This window comes from Schistocerca cancellata, chromosome 11, assembly GCF_023864275.1.
Source record: "Schistocerca cancellata isolate TAMUIC-IGC-003103 chromosome 11, iqSchCanc2.1, whole genome shotgun sequence".
Taxonomy (NCBI): domain Eukaryota; kingdom Metazoa; phylum Arthropoda; class Insecta; order Orthoptera; family Acrididae; genus Schistocerca; species Schistocerca cancellata.
The window spans coordinates 71,352,630-71,374,089 of NC_064636.1; the positions used below are offsets into that span (position 1 = coordinate 71,352,630).

A 21,460-nucleotide genomic window follows, 5' to 3' on the forward strand; every position below is an offset into this window, starting at 1 on the left:
CTCTCCATTTCCAAAAACTGTATAAACTAATCAAATTGTAGAGAACTATTTGCCTTTCTTCAAGAATTAATGTTCCTCCAAAAAAAAGCTTGTAGAAAAGGAAAGAATGGACAGTTCCTGAGCATACGTACTGCACAAATGATACTGTCAGTTTGAAAATAATATCGGTATCATTCTAGTTGAGCACAAAAGTTAGCGCAGTTGCCTAGCAACTTAATAATCAGCTCATTTTTTGTGTTGAAGTCTGTGAATAGCCATCAGTAGATTCGTAAAATGTGCAGGCTTAATAACACTGGAAAAATAACAAACCATGGAATTGTTGGTGTCATGGCCATATACAGTTCCTTGGTTAACTGTTAAATGTAGAATCATAATAAGTCAAACCACAGCAAGGTCCTACTGCCATGATCAGGTTTCAGTGGACCAGGAAAATGAATACGATCATAGAGTGACAGTATGTGTCTGGCATCAACAGTAAGAAACTCCAGGAAGTATTTTCCAAGTAATAATATTGCTTTTAACGTTAACATTTATTGCAGAGTGGATATTATTTACAATTACAAAACGGTGTTTACCATTAATGGTGTTCAAAGTAATTTATCATTGAACACACAGTTGTCTGATTCGCTTTGCTTCAGATTCTTCTCTCACAGATACAGAACCCTTTTTAACAATTACAAGTAATTACTAAGCAGACGAAAAGCATGGCACAAAGCCTACCTACATTGGATGTGCACTGTGCCATCAGCACGATTACCGACCCAAATGACCCATTGTCCGCAACTTCGTGGTGCGCTGGCGTTTTCATCAGGACTTGCTTCTAGTTTTTCCTTTTCCGCCAACTCTTTCGGTATTGCTTCCCTGTCTCGTAATTCCTTGCCTTCCCAATGCCTCACCTTCAAGTCAGCAAAGAACCTGAAACAGACATCACTCACTATGACTCCACCCATTACTTGAACGTGACGTGTGATAATATTGGTAAACATGTATAAGTGCCGCATCTCAAAAGAAAGCCCCAACTGGCTGTAAGTACACTGCTGGCTATTAGTACTGCAGAATCATGACGTCGACGTGCAAAAACACCAGGATGGCATGAAGTGCACTACAAGCTTAGAGCTGCAATTGATTAGCAGTTCCGTGCAGCAACACAGGGCAGGTAAGAGTGATGCAATCCACGTTCTCCGAATAGATTGATTCAGCTGCCCCTACCGATGTCATTTTATGCAACCTGCAATGTTCTACCTACCCTTAAAAAACCAGGTGCGATTTTTCATATTCTATGGTCCGTAATGTGTGAACTATTACTGCTACAGAAAGAAATGAACAACACATTTTTGTAGGAAATTTAATATAGTTAAATTTTGTACTGGGTTAATTTTTCGCTAGAGGCAGTAGTTTCAGGGCTATTGAGGAGAAACGCACTGTACAAAAATTTCCGATTACACGAACTATTCCCAATATTCGACAGTTTCTATTGCGGGGACATACAGATAGAAGAGAGAGATAGACAGGCGGACAGCAAAGCGATTCTGTCGGGGTTCCATTTCTAGAGACTGAGGCATGGAACTCTGAAAGCAATAATTTTACCTCCTGCTGCGTACATTCATGCAAAAATGTTTGTTGCGAAGGATTTGGAAAAGTGTACAGCCAACGGAAATACGCTCTCGGATGAACAAATAGTACGGCAGTATTTGTTTGAACCGTCCAAGTATCTACGCGTGGGTCGGAAAATTAAAAAGAGGCCTCGAACGTGCGACCACAGCTCAGGGCATGTGACACCAGCGTCCGACTCAGCACTGCCAGCTCTTACTGACTGATCCACTTATCCAAAACGACCGACAACTCACAGTTAAACAATCAGCCGGGTTCGATTCCCGGCTGGGTCGGAGATTTTCTCCGCTCAGGGACTGGGTGTTGTGTTGTCTTAATCATCGTCATTTCATCCCCATCGACACGCAAGTCGCCGAAGTGGCGTCAAATCGAAAGACTTGCACCCGGCGAATGGTCTACCCGACGGGAGGCCCTAGTCACACGACATTATTTACATACTACACCACACAGAAGAAGAAAACTTTTGCATGGTCGGTTCCCAGAGAGCTTATCGTTCATCACAAGGGATACACACTTTGCCTCTGAGACAAGTTCAGAAATCCTTTGCAGTAGCGAAGGTGATGGCACTATTGAACAGAATTTTCACCTGCCACAAAAACTGGATACATCATTTTAAGCCACCAGCTAAGTGTCAAAGCATGCCGTCGAAACACCCTGAATTACAAACGCAGCCATCGGCTGATAACATCATGTTTCATGTTGATCATCTTCTGGAGTGAACCCATTCCAGTTATCTGGGATTTTTTTTTTTTTTTTATGAACACATCATCAACAGCCTTTCATATTGAGCTGCAACTGAGAAAAAAGTCAAGTCCGTGATGAAGAGAGGAAATGTGCAGGACTGCAAAGGAAAGGTGTCCTGCTTCTTCTACAGGTGGATGTGTGTGATGTTCTTAGGTTAGTTAGGTTTAAATAGTTCTAAGTTCTAGGGGACTGATGACCTCACATGTTAAGTCCCACAGTGCACAGAGCCATTTGAACAGTTGACACGTACGTAAGCATCCTGTCTGATTACATGCATCTACTCATGTCCACTGTGCAATCCGACGGACTTGGGCAGTTCCAAAACGACAATGCGAATCCCTGTACGTCCAGAATTGCTACATGGCTCCAGGAACACTCTTCTGAGTTTAAACACTTCCGCTGTCCACCAAACACCCCAGACATGAACATTACTGAGCATATCTGGGATGCCTTGCAACGTGCTGTTCAGAAGAGACCTGCGCACCTTGTAATCTCACGGATTTATGGACAGCCCTGGTGTCAATTCCCTCCACAGTTACACTACTGGCCATTAAAATTGCTACACCGCGAAGATGACGAGCTACAGGCGCGAAATTTAACCGAGAGGAAGAAGATGCTGTGATATGCAAATGATTAGCTTTCCAGAACATTCACGCAAGGCTGGCGCCGTTGGCGACACCTACAATGTGCTCACATGAGGAAAGTTTCCGACCAATTTCTCATACACAGACAGCAATTGACCGGCGTTGCCTGGTGAAACGTTGTTGTGATGCCTCGTGTAAGGAGGAGAAATGCGTACCATCACGTTTCCGACTTTGATAAAGGTCGGATTGTAGCCTATCGCGATTGCGGTTTATGGAATTGCGACGTTTCTGCTCGCGTTGGTCGAGATCCGATGACTGTTAGCAGAATACGGAATCGGTGGGTTGAGGAGGGTAATACGGAACGCCAAGCTGGATCCCAATGGCGTCGTATCACTAGCAGTCGAGATGACAGGCATCTTATCCGCAGGGCTGTAACGGATCGTGCAGCCGCGTCTCGATCCTTGAGTCAACAGATGGGGATGTCTGCAAGACACCAACCATCTGCACGAACAGTTCGACGACATTTGTAGCAGCATGAACTATCAGCTTGGAGACCATGGCTGCAGTTACCCTTGATGCTGCATCACAGACAGGAGCGCTTGCGATGGTGTACTCGACGACGAATCAGGGTGCACGAATGGCAAAACGTCATTTTTTCGGATGAATCCAGGTTCTGTTTACAGCATCCCGATGGTCGCATCTGTGATTGGCGACATCGCGGTGAACGCGCATTGGAAGCGTGTATTCGTCATCACCATACTGGCGTATCACCCTGGGTGATGGTATGGGGAGGGATTGGTTATATGTCTCGGTCACCTCTTGTTCGCACTGACGGCACTTTGAACAGTGGACGTTACATTTCAGATGTGTTACGACCCGTGGCTCTACCCTTCATTCGATCCCTGCGAAACCCTACATTTCAGCAGGATAATGCACGACCGCATGTTGCAGGTCCTGCACTGACCTTTCTGGATACAGAAAATTTTCGACTGCTGCCCTGGCCAGCACATTGTCCAGATCTCTCACCAACTGAAAACGTCTGGTCAATGGTGGCCAAGCGACTGGCTCGTCACAATATGCCAGTCTCTACTCTTGATGAACTGTGATATCGTGTTGAAGTTGCAAGGGCAGCTGTAGCTGTACACGCCATCCGAGCTGTGTTTGACTCAATGTGCAGACGTATCAAGGTCGTTATTACGGCCAGATGTGGTTTTTCTGGGTACTGATTTCTCAGGATGTATGCACCCAAATTGCGTGAGAACGTATTTGTCCAATGAATACTCGTTTATCATCTGCATTTCTTCTTGGCGTAGCAATTTTAATGGCCAGTAGTGTACTTCAGACATTACTCGAGCGCATGCCACGTTATACTGCGGCAGTTCCGCGTGCTCGCGGGGACCCTACAGGATATTAGGCAGGCGTACCAGTTTCTTCGGCACTTCAGTGTGTCGAAATTTTACTAGCCAGCAGTGTAATTTACCAAGTACCAGAAGCTCAGTCGCGGGCCGAACCCTCGCCTTACCTGTCCTTGACGTGCTCCAGCACCTGTCGCTCTGCCTCGGTGAGTCCCTCGCAGTGTCCTCAGGTTCAAGTGCAGCACCTCCCTGCAGTTGGCCCCTACGATGTGCGTCGCCTGGCCCTCGCGCGTCAGCGCGTGGTAGACAGCGAGCTTAGCCAGCTCCACACCCTGGCTCTGGGAACAAAAAGTGCCAGAGGTGGACTAGGCTATGTTCAGAGGCACCATTACATTACGCCAGTAACATTCCGTGGGATGTAGAGAAACCAGGAAAAGGAGAGAATTGAAGTGCTGAGATGTGGTGCTATAGAAGGATCTAGTAGAAGCCGACCTTGGGGAAGATCAGTTTGGATTCCGTAGAAATATTGGAGCACGTGAGGCAATACTGACCCTACGGCTTATCTTAGAAGCTAGATTAAGGAAAGGCAAACCTAGCATTTGTACACTTAGAAAAAGCTTTTGACAATGTTGACTGGAATACTCTCTTTCAAATGCTGAAGCTGGTAGGGGTAAAATACAGGGAGCGAAAGGCTAATTACAATTATATAGAAACCAAATGGCAGTTATAAGAGTTGGGCATAAAACGGAAGCAGTGGTTGGGAAGGGAGTGAGACAGGGTTGTAACCTCTCCCCGATGTTATTCAATCTGTATATTGAGCAAGCAGTGAAGGAAACAAAAGCAAAATTCGGAGTAGGTATTAAAATCCGTGGAGAAGAATTAAATACTTTGAGGTTCGCCAGTGACATTGTAATTCTGTCAGAGACAGCAAAGGACTTGGAAGAGCAGTTGAACGGAATGGACAGTGTCTTGAAAGGATGATATAAGACGAACATCAACAAAAGCAAAACGAGGATAATGGAATGTAGTCGACTTAAGTTGGGTGATGTTAAGTGTATTAGATTAGGAAATAAGACACTTAAAGTAGTAAAGGAGTTTTGCTATTTGGGGGGCAAAATAACTGATGAGGGTCGAAGTAGAGAGGATATAAAATGTGGACTGGCAATGGCAAGGAAAGCATTTCTGAAGAAGAGAAATTTGTTAACATCGAGTATAGATTTAAGTGTCAGGAAGTCGTTTCTGAAATTATTTGTATGGAGTGTAGCCATGTATGGAAGTGAAACATGGACGATAAATAGCTTAAACAAGAAGAGAATAGAAGCTTTCGAAATGTGGTGCTACAGAAGAATGCTGAAGATTAGATGGGTAGATCACATAACTAATCAGGAGGTGTTGAATAGGATTGGGGAGAAGAGAAGTTTGTGGCACAACTTGACTAGAAGAAGGGATCGGTTGGTAGGACATGTTCTGAGGCATCAAGGGATCACCAATTTAGTATTGGAGGGCAGCGTGGAGGGTAAAAATCGTAGAGGGAGACCAAGACATGTATACACCAAGCAAATTCAGGAGGATGTAGGTTGTAGTAGGTACTGGGTGATGAAGAAGCTTGCGCAGGATAGAGTAGCACGGAGAGCTGCATCAAACCAGTCTCAGGACTGAGGACCACAACAACAATAGAAGGATCGTGAAAGTTAGGTGCACTGACTAGACTTGGGGTTCCCAACAAAATTTTCTCTAGGACCCCCTCATACAGCATAACTGATACCTTGTCATATCACAGTATCTACATAAAAAAGGCAAATTAAGAGTCTTTTTATACGTTTTCTATTTTTGTTACTTAGAAAAAACATTGACATGTTCATTGTTGAAAAAATATTGAGCTTAAAACTTTTTCAATTTAGCCATCATTGTTGTTGTTGTTGTGGTCTTCAGTCCTGAAACTGGTTTGATGCATCTCTCCATTCTACTCTATCCTGTGCAAGCTGCTTCATCTCCCAGTACCTACTGCAACCTACATCCTTCTGAATCTGCTTAGTGTATTCATCTCTTGGTCTCCCTCTACGATTTTTACCCTCCACGCTGCCCTCCAGTGCTAAATTGGTGATCCCTTGATGCCTCAGAACATGCCCTACCAACAGATGCCTTCTTCTAATCAAGTTGTGCCACAGACTCCTCTTCTCCCCAATTCTATTCAATACCTCCTCATTAGTTATGTGATCTACACATCTAATCTTCAGCATTCTTCTGTAGCACCACGTTTCGAAAGCTTCTATTCTCTTCTTGCCATCATTGTTATTGTTAAATTCTTGATTATTGCTCAAAATCTTTGTCTTCAAATCTAGGTGTTTAGTATAGCAAACTCCTAAAAAAAAATTGAGTATGAACTGAAAATGAGGGGGCCAGCCGATGTGGCCGAGCGGTTCTAGGCGCTACAGGCTGTAATCGTCAGACCGCTAGGGTCGCAGGTTCGAATCCTGCTTAGGGCATGGATGTGTGTGATGTCCTTAGGTTAGTTAGGTTTAAGTAGTTCTAAGTTCTAGGGGACTGGTGACCTCAGCAGTTGAGTCCCATAGTGCTCAGAGCCATTTGAACCATTTTTGAACCAATAAATTAACAATGGCCGATTGTCGTCTGAATGCAAGTTTGTGTGTAAAGTGGCTGTCAGCTGCAAAGAGGCAGCGCGGACAGTCTAACGGCATACAGCAGAACTATTTGTCTCTATATAATTCTAATTTTCCGCTAGTGTGTGCTAGTGTCAGTTGGCTCTAGGAAGACGCTAGACGCAGAAGTTAGCGTTCGCTAAAGCTCTGCTCGTGCAGGAAGCGGCCAAAACAAAAAATCTTTTATCATACGAAATATATTTAATACATTTTTTACTCTAATAGCATCTTGCGGACCCCTCGAGCATAGGGAACCACTGGACTAAACAAACAAAAGAACAGGTGCCACATTACCAACTGTCTGGCTGCGGTAATAGGTACAAGTATGGCAACGATGTCACTAATAAATGGTATCAGTATCAAATTGTATGTGATGCGATACAGAGAGAACTCGGTGACAAGAAAAGGAAGGATATAAAGCAAATATCTTACAAAGTAATGGCTACGCCTATTGTACAAGGCGTGTTTCTTAAGTAAGTACCGTTTTGAAATTTAAAAAAAGACGTGCTAAGATATCTCAATAATTTTATTTTTTCATGAAAGCCTGTACCTTAATCTACTTTTCTACATAATTTCCGTCAATACTGAGGCACTTGTCTTAACGGAGCACCAGTTTTTGAATACCCTCCTCATAGAAGTTTGCCGCCTGACTTGTTAACCATCGTCTGGAAGACGCTGACCGCCCAGGTGTTTCTTCAAGTGCAGCAACAGATGGTAGTCACTGGGCGCAAGATCGGGGCTGTACGGAGGATGACCTAGAGTTTCCCATCGAAAAGATGTGATAAGACCTTTGGTCTGATCCGTCACATGCGGACGGACATTGCCTTGCAGCAAAAAGATGCCCTTGCTCAACTTCCACGGACTGTTTCTTTGATTCTGGTGTGACGTAGGCGACCCATGTTTCATCGCCCGTAACAATTTGGCTTGAGGAATCATCACCGTCGTTGTGGTACCGCTCAAGAAAAGACAATGCACTGTCTAAACGTTTCGTTTTGTGCACATCCGTCAACCTTTTACGGTACCCAACGTGCGCACAGTTTTCGGTAATTCTAGTGCTCGGTCACAATGCCGTGCAAAACACCACGAGAAACATTAGGAAAATCATCCCGCAAGGAGGAAATCGCAAAGCGTCTGTTTTCTCTCACCTTATTGTCCACTTCCTGCACCAAACTTTCATTAACGATCGTGCACATTTGTGCGGCCATCTTTAAATGTTCTCACCCACTTTCTTACCGTTCCATCACTCATAATGTTTTCTCCGTAAACTGCACAGATCTCACGATGAATATCGATCCCTTTTAGGCATTTAGCAGTAAGAAATCTTATAACAGCCCGTACTCCACAGTCGGCGGGACTCACGATTATCGGAGGCATCTTAAACACTCAGTACACAACGTAAACAAGCAAGAATCAGACCGTAATGGCGTCAGTGCGTAGATTAAGGTACAGGCTTTCATGTAAAAATAAAATTATTGAGACATCTCGTATATGAAAGCATATCTTGGACACAGACTGAGAAAGACAAGAGATGAACACTCTCACCTGCAACGAAATTTTTTATGGAAAGGTAAAAGATCAAATACACAACAATATTATAATAGAAAGACCGAATGTATATTGCCGGCCGCTGCGGCCGAGCGGTTCTACGCGCTTCAGTCCGGAGCTGCGCTGATGCTACGGTCGTAGGTTCGAATCCTGTCTCACGCATGGATGAGTGTGATGTCCTTAGGTTAGTTAGTTCTAAGTCTAGGGGACTGATGACCTCAGTTATTAAGTCCCATAGTGCTTAGAGCCATTTGAACCATTTAAAAGTATACTGCATAAATAAAAATCAGGACGCAGATACTTGAAACGGAAACAACGCATCAACAGGATGGGGAAGACAGATTATACTAAAATGTAGACTTTCACGGCCAGAAATATCATGTCCATTATAATTATCCGGGCTGTTATGCCGTGGTCGGTTGATGAATTCTGTGGTGATTCCCAACGTTTCGTCTCCGACTGCGGGAGACATCTTCAAGGGGGTCCGTAGCTCGATGGAAGGTCCGACACACCCACTGGCTCGCTACTGACTGCCGCTAAATTCCGTGTCCGCGCGCTCCCGCGCCGCGGCGTGACGTCACGTGTTTTGAAAACGTCAGTGCAATTGGCCGTTGTCCGTCGCCGTCGATCGCCGTTGCCATCACCCAGTAGTGGACGAGTCGTACATATCTTCTTTAACACCGGCATCCATATACCGTTTAATTTGACGCACTCCTCCTTTCGGTTGAAATGATTTGAGTGTTTAGCGATTTCGATTGCCTCCCTGTAGAGCCTTTCGTAATATCCGCTCGTGGCTGCTAGTACTTGCGTCTCCTCGAAACGAATATTGTGGTTCCCTGGCTGGAAAGCATGCTCCGCAACAGCTGATCGTTCCGTTTCTCCTCTTCTACAATTTCCATTGTGCTCTTCCAAACGTTTAGAAACAGTTCTTTTAGTGGTACCCACATAAACATCACCACAGCTGCATGGGATCCTATACACTCCAGATTTTTCCAATGGTATGCGAGCGTTCTTGGCAGGCTTAAGGTATTCCTGTATCTTCCTGGTGGGCTTGTAAATTACGGTAATATTCCGCTTCGTCAAGATCCTCCCTATTCTTTCCGCTACATTCTTAACAAACGGCAGGAAAACCTTAGATTTTGCAGTAGCCTGTACGTCAGTATGATTTCTGCGTGGCTGCCTCAACGCACGTTTTATTTCGGCGGACCAATATCCGTTCTTCGTTAGTGCATTGTGGAGATGTTCCATCTCAGCGTCGAGCAACTCAGGTTCACAAATATTTCTAGCTCTGTCCGCTAACGTCTTGATAACACCCCGCTTCTGTTGTGGGTGGTGGTTCGAATCCCGGTGCAAATAACGGTCCGTGTGCGTGGGTTTGCGGTACACTGAGTGGCCCAAACTACCATTTTCGTTTCTAAACACAAGCACATCGAGGAAATATAGTTTGCCATCTACCTCCTCCTCCATTGTAAACTGAATTCTCGAGTTTATACTGTTCAGATGTTCGTGGAACCGGCTTAGTTCCTCCCTACCATGTCTCCACAACACAAACGTGTCATCCACGTATCGGAACCATACATTTGGTTTCTTGCTGGCAGTACCTAAGGCCGTTGGGAATCACCACAGAATTCATCAACCGACCACGGCATAACAGCCCGGATAATTATAATGGACATATTTCCGGCCGTGAAAGCCTACATTTTAGTATCAGACGCCTCTACGGGTAGGAGATGTGAAGAGAAGTGCGACGCCTGGAAGGACTCCAGAAGAAGAGAGTGCAGCTTTTGTGTTCCCTCACATTCCTGTCTCGTTGCAGAGCCGTCGGCGCTATACCGAAGTTTCTGAAGATAAAGCGACTGTTCAATTCGGGAAAGACACAACGCATTTTCAGACGGACTGAGGAGGCCTTACTACGAGAGCGCATTCAGCAGACCCGACGGGACTTGGCAAGCACAAACTGTAAGTTAATGTCTCTCCATATTACGATCAGTAATAAACTGTGCAGCGGTGACTGGGATAAAATTGATAGACTACTGCATGATACCATGGGGAAGCGTATGTTGACGACGTCTAGTAGACAGAAGAAGAAGTTTGATAATTTGCTACCTAATCAGACTGTTCGGCATTTAGACGTTTCCCGGACCGTTATCAATTTGGCCAAACGTTCGTTATCTGACGATGAGACATCTGTGCTTGCCAAGGGAGGAAATTTTGCTGTTAGTCCGCGTTTTGTGCCCACGGAAGAAATTATAGCCAATGTAGAAGCAGGAATTCGCAGTGTAGATTCTGTAAGAGCTGAAGAAATCCGTATAGAAACAGTGAGAATATTAGTCAATGCAAAACCGCCGAGAAGTAATATAACTGTGGGTGAGAGAAGAGCTTTAAAACTCCTGAATGACGACGATAGTATTTTGGTTCTCCCAGCTGACAAAGGAAGCGCAACGGTGGTTATGGATGTGGCCGACTATCAGGGAAAAATTACTGATCTACTGGATCCGCAAGCATATAGGAAGCTGAATAAGGACCCCACTAACAACGTTCTCAGAACTGTGTCGCAGTTAATAAAAAAGTCCTCCATTGAAGAGAGTGTACGGAAAGGTCTCTGCAATTCGGTGCCGTTAAGACCGATACTAAGTGCCATTGGTTCGCCCACCTACTCGTTAGCCAAGTTTTTGACTACGCTGTTAAAACCACATGTGGGCCGTTCGGACTCTTATATAAAGAATTCGACACATTTCATCAGCAGATTGAATGGCATAGTGGTCCAGCCGGAGGACATATTGGTCAGCTTCGATGTGGTATCGCTGTTTACCATGGTTCCACTTAATGATGTATTGGAACAGCTGGATCGAATTTTTCCTGCCGATATTTTAGAACTGTTTAAGTGTTGATTGACGACCACATACTTCAAGTGGAATGAACAGTTTTATGAGCAAACGGATGGCGTGGCTATGGGAAGCCCACTAAGTCCCGTAATTACAAACTTCTTTATCGAGAAATTCGAAGAACAGGCCTTAAGTACTGCCAGCAAGAAACCAAATGTATGGTTCCGATACGTGGATGACACGTTTGTGTTGTGGAGACATGGTAGGGAGGAACTAAGCCGGTTCCACGAACATCTGAACAGTATAAACTCGAGAATTCAGTTTACAATGGAGGAGGAGGTAGACGGCAAACTACATTTCCTCGATGTGCTTGTGTTTAGAAACGAAAATGGTAGTTTGGGCCATTCAGTGTTCCTGTCTCTCTGTGTCTCCTCCATGTCTGAACAACATCGCTTTGATTCACTTCGAGATGCCTGGACACTTCCCTTGTTGAGAGCCCTTCCTGGCACAAAGTAACAATGCGGACGCGATCAAACAGCGGTATTGACCATTTAGGCGTGGTTGAAATACAGACAACATGAGCAGTGTACATCCCTCCTGGTGGAATGATTGGAACTGATTGGCTGTCGGACCTCCACTGTGTAATAGGCGCTCCTCGTGCATGGTTGTTTACATCTTTGGGTGGGTTTAGTGAGGGACTACGTCTGCGAAACAATATCCACAGTGAATGTCTGTCTTCAGGTGTTCTGGGAATTGAGGTGATGCAAAACTATTTTTGATGTGTGTATTATATCTCGTAAAAATACGTATAATAAGTAATTTTCCTTTTATTGCAGAACACTGAAATGCCTGGTATGAATAGGTGAAACACGTTTGGTAAAAACTAAACAAAAGATCACATGCAGAAAGGTAGATTGGTTCATATTTACGTGATAAACATAACTAAAGTAGAAACTTAGTAAAAATAGCTTCAACAGTACTAAGCGAATTGCTGGTGAGATCGTATACTGGATCATTCTACAGTGCTGATGGTGCTCCTTCAGACTGGGGTCTGAGTAACATGTGGGATAAGAGACAGGATGGGGTGACCCGGTGCCCCACTGCACCGCTGCCGCCCTCACCTCGCAGTAGCCGGCCGCACACCGACACACCTCCTGCAGCTCCTCTGGCGCCGGGTGACAGGGCTGGGGTCCTGCGTTCGTCAGGAGACCCATCGAGGGGCCAGAAGCGCTGATCATTCCGACGCCGCGCTCCTGAGGAAGGCAAGGAGAAAAGCAGACCAAGTGATCGAGTGGGATCTCACTTCACAACCAAAGTTATACAATACTGGCCATTAAAATTGCTACACCAAGAAGAAATGCAGATAACAAACAGGTATTCATTGGACAAATATATTATACTAGAACTGACATGTGATTACATATTCACGCAGTTTAGGTGCTTAGATCCTGAGAAATCAGTACCCAGAACAACCACCTCTGGCCGTAATAACGGCCTTGATAGCCTGGGTATTGTCAAACAGAGCCCGGATGGCGTGTACAGGTACAGCTGCCCATGCAGCTAAACACGATACCACAGTTCATCAAGAGTAGTGACTGGCGTATTGTGGCAAGCCAGTTGCTCGGCCACCATTGACCAGACGTTTTCAATTGGTGAGAGACCTGGAGAATGTGCTGGCCACGACAGCAGTCGAACATTTTCTGTATCCAGAAAGGCCCGTACAGGACCTGCAACATGCGGTCGTGCATTATCCTGCTGAAATGTAGGGTTTCGCAGGGATCGAATGAAGGGTACAGCCACGGGTCGTAATACGTCTGAAATGTAACGTCCACTGTTCAAAGTGCCGTAAATGAGAACGAGAGATGACCGGGACGTCTAACTGATGGCACCACGTACCATCACGCCGGGTGATACGGCAGTATAGCGATGACAAATACGCGCTTCCAATGTGCGTTCACCACGATGTCGCCAAACACGGATGCGACCATCACGATGCTGTAAACAGAACCTGGATTCATTCGAAAAAATGACGTTTAACCATTCGTGCACCCAGGTTCGTCGTCGAGTACACTATCGCAGGCGCTCCTGTCTGTGAAGCAGCGTCAAGGGTAACAGCAGCCACGGTCTCCGAGCTGATAGTCCGTGCTGCTGCAAACATCGTCGAACTGTTCGTGCAGATGGTTGGTGTCTTGCAAACGTCCCCATCTGTTGACTCGGAGATCGAGACGTGGCTGCACGATGCGTTACAGCCCTGCGGATAAGATGCCTGTCATCTCGACTGCTAGCGATACGAGGCCGTTGGGATCCAGCACGGCGTTCCGTATTACCCTCCTGAACCCACCAATCCCATATTCTGCTAACAGTCATTGGATCTCGACCAACGCGAGCAGCAATGTCGCGATACGATAAACAGCAATCGCGATAGGCTACAATCCGACCTCTATCAAAGTCGGAAACGTGATGGTACGTATTTCTCTTCCTTACACGAGGCATCACAACAACGTTTCACCAGGCAACACTGGTCAACTGCTGTTTGTGTATGAGAAATTGGTTGGAAACTTTCCTCGTGTCAGCACGTTGTAGGTGTCGCCATCGGCGTCAACCTTGTGTGAATGCTCTGAAAAGGTACTGATTTGCATATCACAGCATCTTCTTCCTGCCGGTTAAATTTCGCGTATGTAGCACGTCATCTTCGTGGTGTAGCAAACTTAATGGCCAGTAGTGTATCTACATATACACCTCTGCAGGCTTGAAGACAGCATACGATGCTGTTGACTGGCAATTCTTGTTCGTCATCTTAGAACAACAGAGACTTGAGACAAATCCACTATGACTAATTAAACAAACATTGGTTGACACAACATTGGAAGTTAAATTCACAGCTGAAATCTCTGATGCCTTCGTGACCAAAACTGCGAGTACGCAAAGGCTACAGATTATCCCCATTGTGTTGTTTGGAAGGTAGGAGACTAGGCACTATCGGAATTAAAACTGTGAGGACGGGGCGTGAGTCCTGCTTGGGTAGCTCCGTCGGTGGAGCACTTTCCAGCGAAAGGCAAAGGTCCTGAGCTCGAGTCTAGGACCAGCACACAGTTTTAATCTTCCTCCAAGTGTCATATCAGCCCACACTCCACTGTAGGGTGAAAATTTCGTTCTGGAAGTATTCTCACTATTGTTCAGTCCAGCCAAAGACAAAGTAATGAGGGACGGGGAAAAAGAACTAAAAATCTACAGATAATGGGAAGCAACGCAACGAGGAAGAGCCCGAGTGAACACAGAAATCTCAAACCTCCATTTCGCAGACAGCTAGGCCATACTCTCAAACCAAACAATTAGAAATGTGTATGTGGTGTCTGTCCTTCTTGACATGTTCAAAAGAACAGAGACCGTATGTACAATGTGGTCCATCTGAAGTTTTGGATGAGATTATCTCGAAAACTATACATCGGGCAAAAGTAGTGGGTACGACAAGTTTGTAAGCTTAAAGGGGGACTCCAAATGATACTACAAATAACCCCGAGCCCCCGCTCCCATGGGTAGGGCGAGGGGCAACATTTAAATCTTAAGTGGAAACCCCCATTTTTTATTGCACATTCGGATTCTCCATAAAAAAGCAATCAAGTTTTGTCTGAAACATTTTTTTAAACAATTGACAAATGGCGCTGAAATCAAGAAACATTAAAATTGGGGAAGAGCTCCGATTTATTTAGAATGATCCGATAAGGAAGCATCAAATCTATACAAAATGTGCACCAATTCCTTCATTATGCCAAATTAAGCTATTTTTGTACAAAATGTATCCTACCCGCCACAGTTTTTGATGGAAGGTGGCGGAATGGTATCAAAATCGTCGCCGGCCGTGTGGCCGTGCGGTTCTAGACGCTTCAGTCTGAAACCGCGTGACCGTTATCGTCGCAGGTTCGAATCGTGCCTCGGGCATGGATGTGTGTGATGTCCTTAGGTTAGTTAGGTTTAAGTAGTTCTAAGTTCTATGGGACTGATGACCATAGATGTTAAGTCCCATAGTGCTCAGAGCCATTTGAACCATTTATCAAAATCGCCTTAGGGAACTCTTCACAATTGCGTTACTGACCCGACTGTGGCACTACCGTGGTAAAATTGCGAACTATGGCTCAGTATAAAGCTCGATGCAATGTGATCAGACGTCACTTCACTTTCAGATTGTGAACCGTAAACATCAACTGACGAAAGTAAATTATTCTTTAGCGAAACATGGCTCACTATCCTCCTACAGAGATTGTTTATATGATGTTAATTTTAGGTGAATGCCACAACAATTACGCTGCAGCTGCGCAATTGTATGCGGATCGTTTCCGAAACAGACATCCAAGTGAAAACATATTCGAAATTGCACTCAATGAGCTCAAAATGGATACATGCACCGCCCACCACAACATCGCGAATACAAGGAAAATGACACTTGTACCTTTACCTTTCTCGCCTGTGTGCAACTGGATCCCTAAATTTGTAGTCGTGCAATTCAGAGACAAACTGGAATACCAAAATCAACTGTTTTGAGGATTTTGAAGGCACATAAATATCATGCATATCATATCACACTGACTCAGGCATTAACGCCAAAGGATATGCAAATGCATTTCTGCCAATGGGCCTTTGAAATGATAAGAGGTGACAATGATGTTTTTAGATACGTTATGTTCACTAATGAAGCCACGTCCAAAAACAATGGCGAATTAAATCGTCATGATTGTCATTGTTGGTCCCCTGACAATCCACACTGGCACAGACCCGTTGACAATCAAGGCAAATGGTCGTTAATGGTCTGGTGTGGAATTTTAAACGGTTACTTGATAGGACCATTTTTTTTGACTGAATCTTATTTACAACTTCTCCGCGATGAATTGTTGGAGCTAATGGAAGATGTTGATTTAGAAATTAGGCAACGAATGTGGTTCCAACAGGATGGAGCAGCTCCGCATTATGCTAAAAATGTGCGGAACGTTTTAAATTTACGGTACCCTGGTCGGTGGATAGGACGCGGCGGACCAATTCAGTGGCCTCCACTTTCACCAGACCTAACATCTCCTGTTTTTTCTTGTGGGGTTATTTAAAAAAATATTGTTTATTTGTTTATGAAAGACAGCCCACAACCTGAAACGATATGGAGCAACGCATTCGAAGAGCGTGTGCAGCCATACCACGGGATGTGCTGCTCAAAACTGTGGAAAGCTTTCGCAGACGATTGGCTTTCTGCATTGAAGCAAATGGGGATAATTTTGAACAATTTCTTCGTGGCTGATTTCATTAATTAACCCTTTCACTGCTCCAGACGTAAATAAACGCTAATCGTTTCAGTGCTGCAGACATATATGTACTATTTGCTATAAAAAATACTTATAGCGGTTCCCTGCTACAGTCGTATAGTTACGTATAACGCCGACAATCGGGTCATCGAGTCGGAGGCAATTGTTGCGCAAGTATGCAGTTTAATTGTTGGAATACTAGGAAATGCCTGAACGACAATTGAATGCTGAATTCGTATCGTTATATTACCTAGTTTGTGTGCGGCCGTTTCCGCGTTACCGAATAAAATGACGCGACTTTACCGCCCGTTTACAGACGATGAGCTGCTGAGTATTCTAAACCAAAGTGACGACGATGACATCATGATGCCCAATCCAGCTGATTATGGGTGGACAGATAATGACGACGACGAGCTGGCAGATAAATCTGTCACCACAAATATAAAAAATATTTGTGAACCAACAAACGTTCAACCAGTAAATGCAGATCCAGATTTTGATGTTATCGTCGATTCTTTCTCCGATTCCGAAGAAGAGCAGGAGCGTATGCCAGAAATATCCGGTTGCAAAATCGTCAATTTAGATGATTTATGTACTGTGTACGACTGCTTCCAAGTTTTTTTTTTTAGCCAAGAAACTGTGAACTACATAGCTGAGCAATGTAATTTATATTATGAACACCTTTGCACTGATGCCAGTGAAAAATCAAGACTGCGACGTTGGAAAAACACAAACAGTGACGAAGTTTACTGTTTCCTTGCTGTAAATTTTCTGATGGCTCAAGTGAGAAAAAAATGAAATAAACAGTTATTGGACCAATGATCAGTTACTGTCTACTCCAATGTTTGCGCAAATCATGCAGAGAGATAGATATCTTCTGTTACTTAGAATGTTACATTTTGCTGATAACAGTAAGGACCCTGGAGATGACAAAATCTGGAAATTACGTCGAATTGTGGATCACTTAAAGTATTTCGAGGTGCTTTCTATTCTTTAAAAATTTGTGCATTGACGAAAGTTTAGTTCTCTTCAAAGGTCGTGTCTTCTCCAAGCAGTACATTCCTTCCAAACGCCACAGATTTGGTGTAAATTTTTTTGTGTTATGTGATTGTGAAACTGGTTATATTCTTGACTTTATTATTTATGTGGGTGCAGCAACAGACGTAAAAAAATAAACTGACTTTGGTGTAAATGTTGGAATACCCGGAAGCATTGTTCTCACTTTACTTGAACGTTACCTTGGTAAAGGTCACACATTATATGTTGACAATTGGTACACTACCCCAACGTTATTTTCTTATTTGCATGACAGAGTGACTAATGCCTGTGGAACTGTGAGAACAAACCGCAAAAACTTAGAAAAGACGAGATCGAGTTTATGTCAACAGATAAACTTCTTGCTCTGAAGTGGCAGGACAAGAGGGAAGTGAGGATGCTTTCAACTCTTCATACAAGCGAAATTACAGAAACTGATAAAATTGAGAGAACCACGAATGAACCAAAAACAAAACCAGCTTGCATCGTAAGCAACACTGAAAATATGGGGGCCGTCGACAGGAGCGACATGATGCTAAGTTGAGTAGAATGTGTACGAAAAACTGTAGAATGGTATAAAAAAGTATTTTTTCATTTGGTGGATCTGTCTCTGCTCAGTGCACATGCATTATATAAAACTCAAACGGTACGAAATATTTCAGTATCTGATTTTCAACGTATCAAGGAGATCCTAGAGATTCACCACCAACCGCAAACAGAGGGACGTCGTGGAAGGAGATCGGCTGATGGTGACAATCCCTTACGCCTAACCGAGCGCCACCTTATCTCGCTAATCCCAGGAACTTCAAAGAAGAAGGCCGCCCAGAGAAGGTGTACTGTATGTGCAAAACACGATAAACGAAGTGACACAAGATACATTTGTGTAAAATGTAATGTGCCTTTCTGTTTGAACTTTTGTTTCGAGAGATATCACACTTTGAAGTATTACTAATGTAATATGTTCTGTATTTTTTCTCCTAATAAAGTACCTTTTTTGAACAAAATAGGACATTCTGAACAAAGATTTTTAAAAAAGGAAACGTTTTACACCGACAATACTGGATTTTGCGTCTCATTTTTATGTGCTACAGTCGTATATATACGCACCGGGTGAAAATAACGCGCACAGGGCGGGAGCCGCTGAGACAAGCTAATGAAGCACCCCATGGGAACATCATTCTACTACGTCCATGTCGTTGTTCCTGGGTAACGGTAAATGAAGGATACAGTACACTTTGTACAAAAATGGCTTAATTTGGTGTAACGAAAGAAGTGGTGCACATTTTCTATCGATTTGATGCGTCTTTCTCGGGTAATGGTTTAAGAAAATGTTTCAGACAATACTTGATTACTTTTTTATGGAGAATCGGTAACTGCGATAAAAAAATAGGTGTTTCCATTTAAGATTTAAAAGTTGCCCCCCATCCCACCCAAGAGCGCAGGGGCTGGAGGTCACGTGTAGTATCTCCCTTTGAGCTTACGAACTTGTCTTATCCACTATTTTTACCTGATATATAGTTTTCGAGATAATCTTATCCGAAACTTTAGATGGACCAACCTGTATAATTAAGACTAGACTAGTCAATGATCCCTTCAGTGCAGATGCGCACCACACTCGAACACTTACGGGAAACGGCGAAAAGCAGTGAGTAATGAGGATAACGGGCAAGGGGCACTGCATCAGTAGTGTGTCGGTAAGTTGACAGTCCAGGTCTGACAGGAGGCGTGCTAGGGTAATCCATGCAGTTACCATGGCCACTGTGTCTGGATCGCTTAGTCTTCAGCGTGTTTTGTCACAGGGTTAGCTGCCCTCTGTAATAAAAAAAACTTAATTAATGGGTCAACGATGGACATGAACTAGCATCATGTGATGTCCACTCCGAACAAACACTTGACCAAAATGAGATAAAAAAGAACCAAAGTGGTCAGAGCATCTATCTAGTGAGCAGGATATCTGGGTTCGAATCACGACCCGGGACAAATTTTTAACTTCCCCCTTGCTGTAAGTCAATGCCCAATAGCACCTAAATATCATTAATTACTTTGCGTCTTGAAACAGAAGTACTAAAAGAATGCACAGAAGAAGTTGGCCTACAAACCTCTTTCCAGAAGCCTCAGTTCTTTTACTCAGAATTAAAGACACAAAAATTACACTCCACATACAAGATGAACCGAGTTACACATTTCAAATATCTAGGTCAAATCCTCGAAACCACAGCAGGTGAGAAGATAACAGAAAACTTGACAACACAAAACGAAGAAATCATACAATGAGACACAGGACGTATGGCAGCACTCCGTCTTCAGGCCACAAGTGGCCTATTGGGACCATCCAAACCCATGTCAGCCTCAGTTGAGGATGCAGACAGGAGGGGCATGTGGTCAGCACACCGCTCTCCTGGTTGTTATGATGGTTTTCTTTCACCACTACTATTCGATCGAGTAGTTCCTCAATTGGCATCACGAGGCTGAGTGCACCCCGAAAAATGGTAACAGCGCATAGCGGCTGGATGGTCACCCATCCAGGTGCCAGCCACGCCCGACAGCGCTTAACTTCGGTGATCTAACGGAAACCGGTGTATCCACTGCTGCAAGGCCATTGCCTAGATACAGGACACATATAATAAGAAATTCATGCCCATTAACTCAAACGTTAGACACTACAACACAGTAACTAGGCCTTAAATACTGTATGCAAACGAGACATTAACAGTTCGTATGAAAAAGTGATACAGAAATGCTAAAGGAATAAAGCAAAATAGTGAGAAAAATCCTCAACCTAAAGGTGACAGAGGAGACATACAGATAAGTCTCTAGGAAAATCGCAAAGGAGATGTCAAACCTATTAGCAGATGTCAGACAAATAAGATCAAAATGCTATGTACACATCATCAGTAATCACCAACACAATTCTGACATATATACAAGGAGAAAAGCCAACAACACCACAGGTAACACAAATCAAACTTGACCTAGAGGAATCATATAATGATCCAACTCATTGACTTATTAAATCAAAATGACAAATGAAAGAAGGAAAAATGTTACTACAGCATTATATTTAGCAAGTCTGTGTCTTAAATGATTATTTATGTCTTGAATTAACTGTCTCCTTGCATGGGGAACTACTGGATAATACTACAGGACAGATTTGGTAATCACTGAAAGGAAGTAAGGAAGTTGAATTCTTGCCAGAATCTGGCATGAATGGGAAACCCAGATGCCATACCTATCTTACACAGCGTACCAAACAACATATTCCAGCAGGATAATGCACGCCATTGCGCTGCAGCTCAGCCCATTGACACCTTTATAGTTGTAGTGGACCTAGACTGGTCTGTCCGGTCCCTATTTTGTCTCCCTTAGAAAATGTCTGGGATGCAGCAGAAAGACATATGCTTACACTCCATATTCCATCCAGCATCCTTCATCAACTGAAACAGTATCTGCTTCAGCCATGGCTAGAAATTTCTCAAGATGACATTCAGTGGTTGTAGACTTCCAGCCCAGAGTGAATACAGGAGGACCTTCGTGCCCTTGGTCCCATCAGGGAAGGGCAAGGAAGGAAGTCAGGTGTGGCCTTTCCAAGGAACCACCTCGGCATTTGCCTGAAGTGATTTAGGGAAATCGTGGGAAGCGTAAATCAGGATGGCCAGATGGGGGTTTGAACTGATGTCCTCCTGAATGCGAGTCCAGTCTGCTAACCACTGCACCACCTCGCTCGGTGGGATGGTAGAATAAGAATGGAAGATCAAGAAAGAACTATTTGGATTAGAAAGAGTTTTAGACAGGTATGCAGTATTTGGACTACCATTC

At 44.0% G+C, this 21,460-nt stretch overlaps 1 pseudogene; it reads right to left on the minus strand.

Annotated features, from left to right (window-relative positions):
* Positions 1–716: 716 nt before the first annotated feature.
* The window catches only part of LOC126108217 (uncharacterized), a 42,079-nt pseudogene continuing 21,335 nt past the window's right edge, over positions 717–21,460 (minus strand).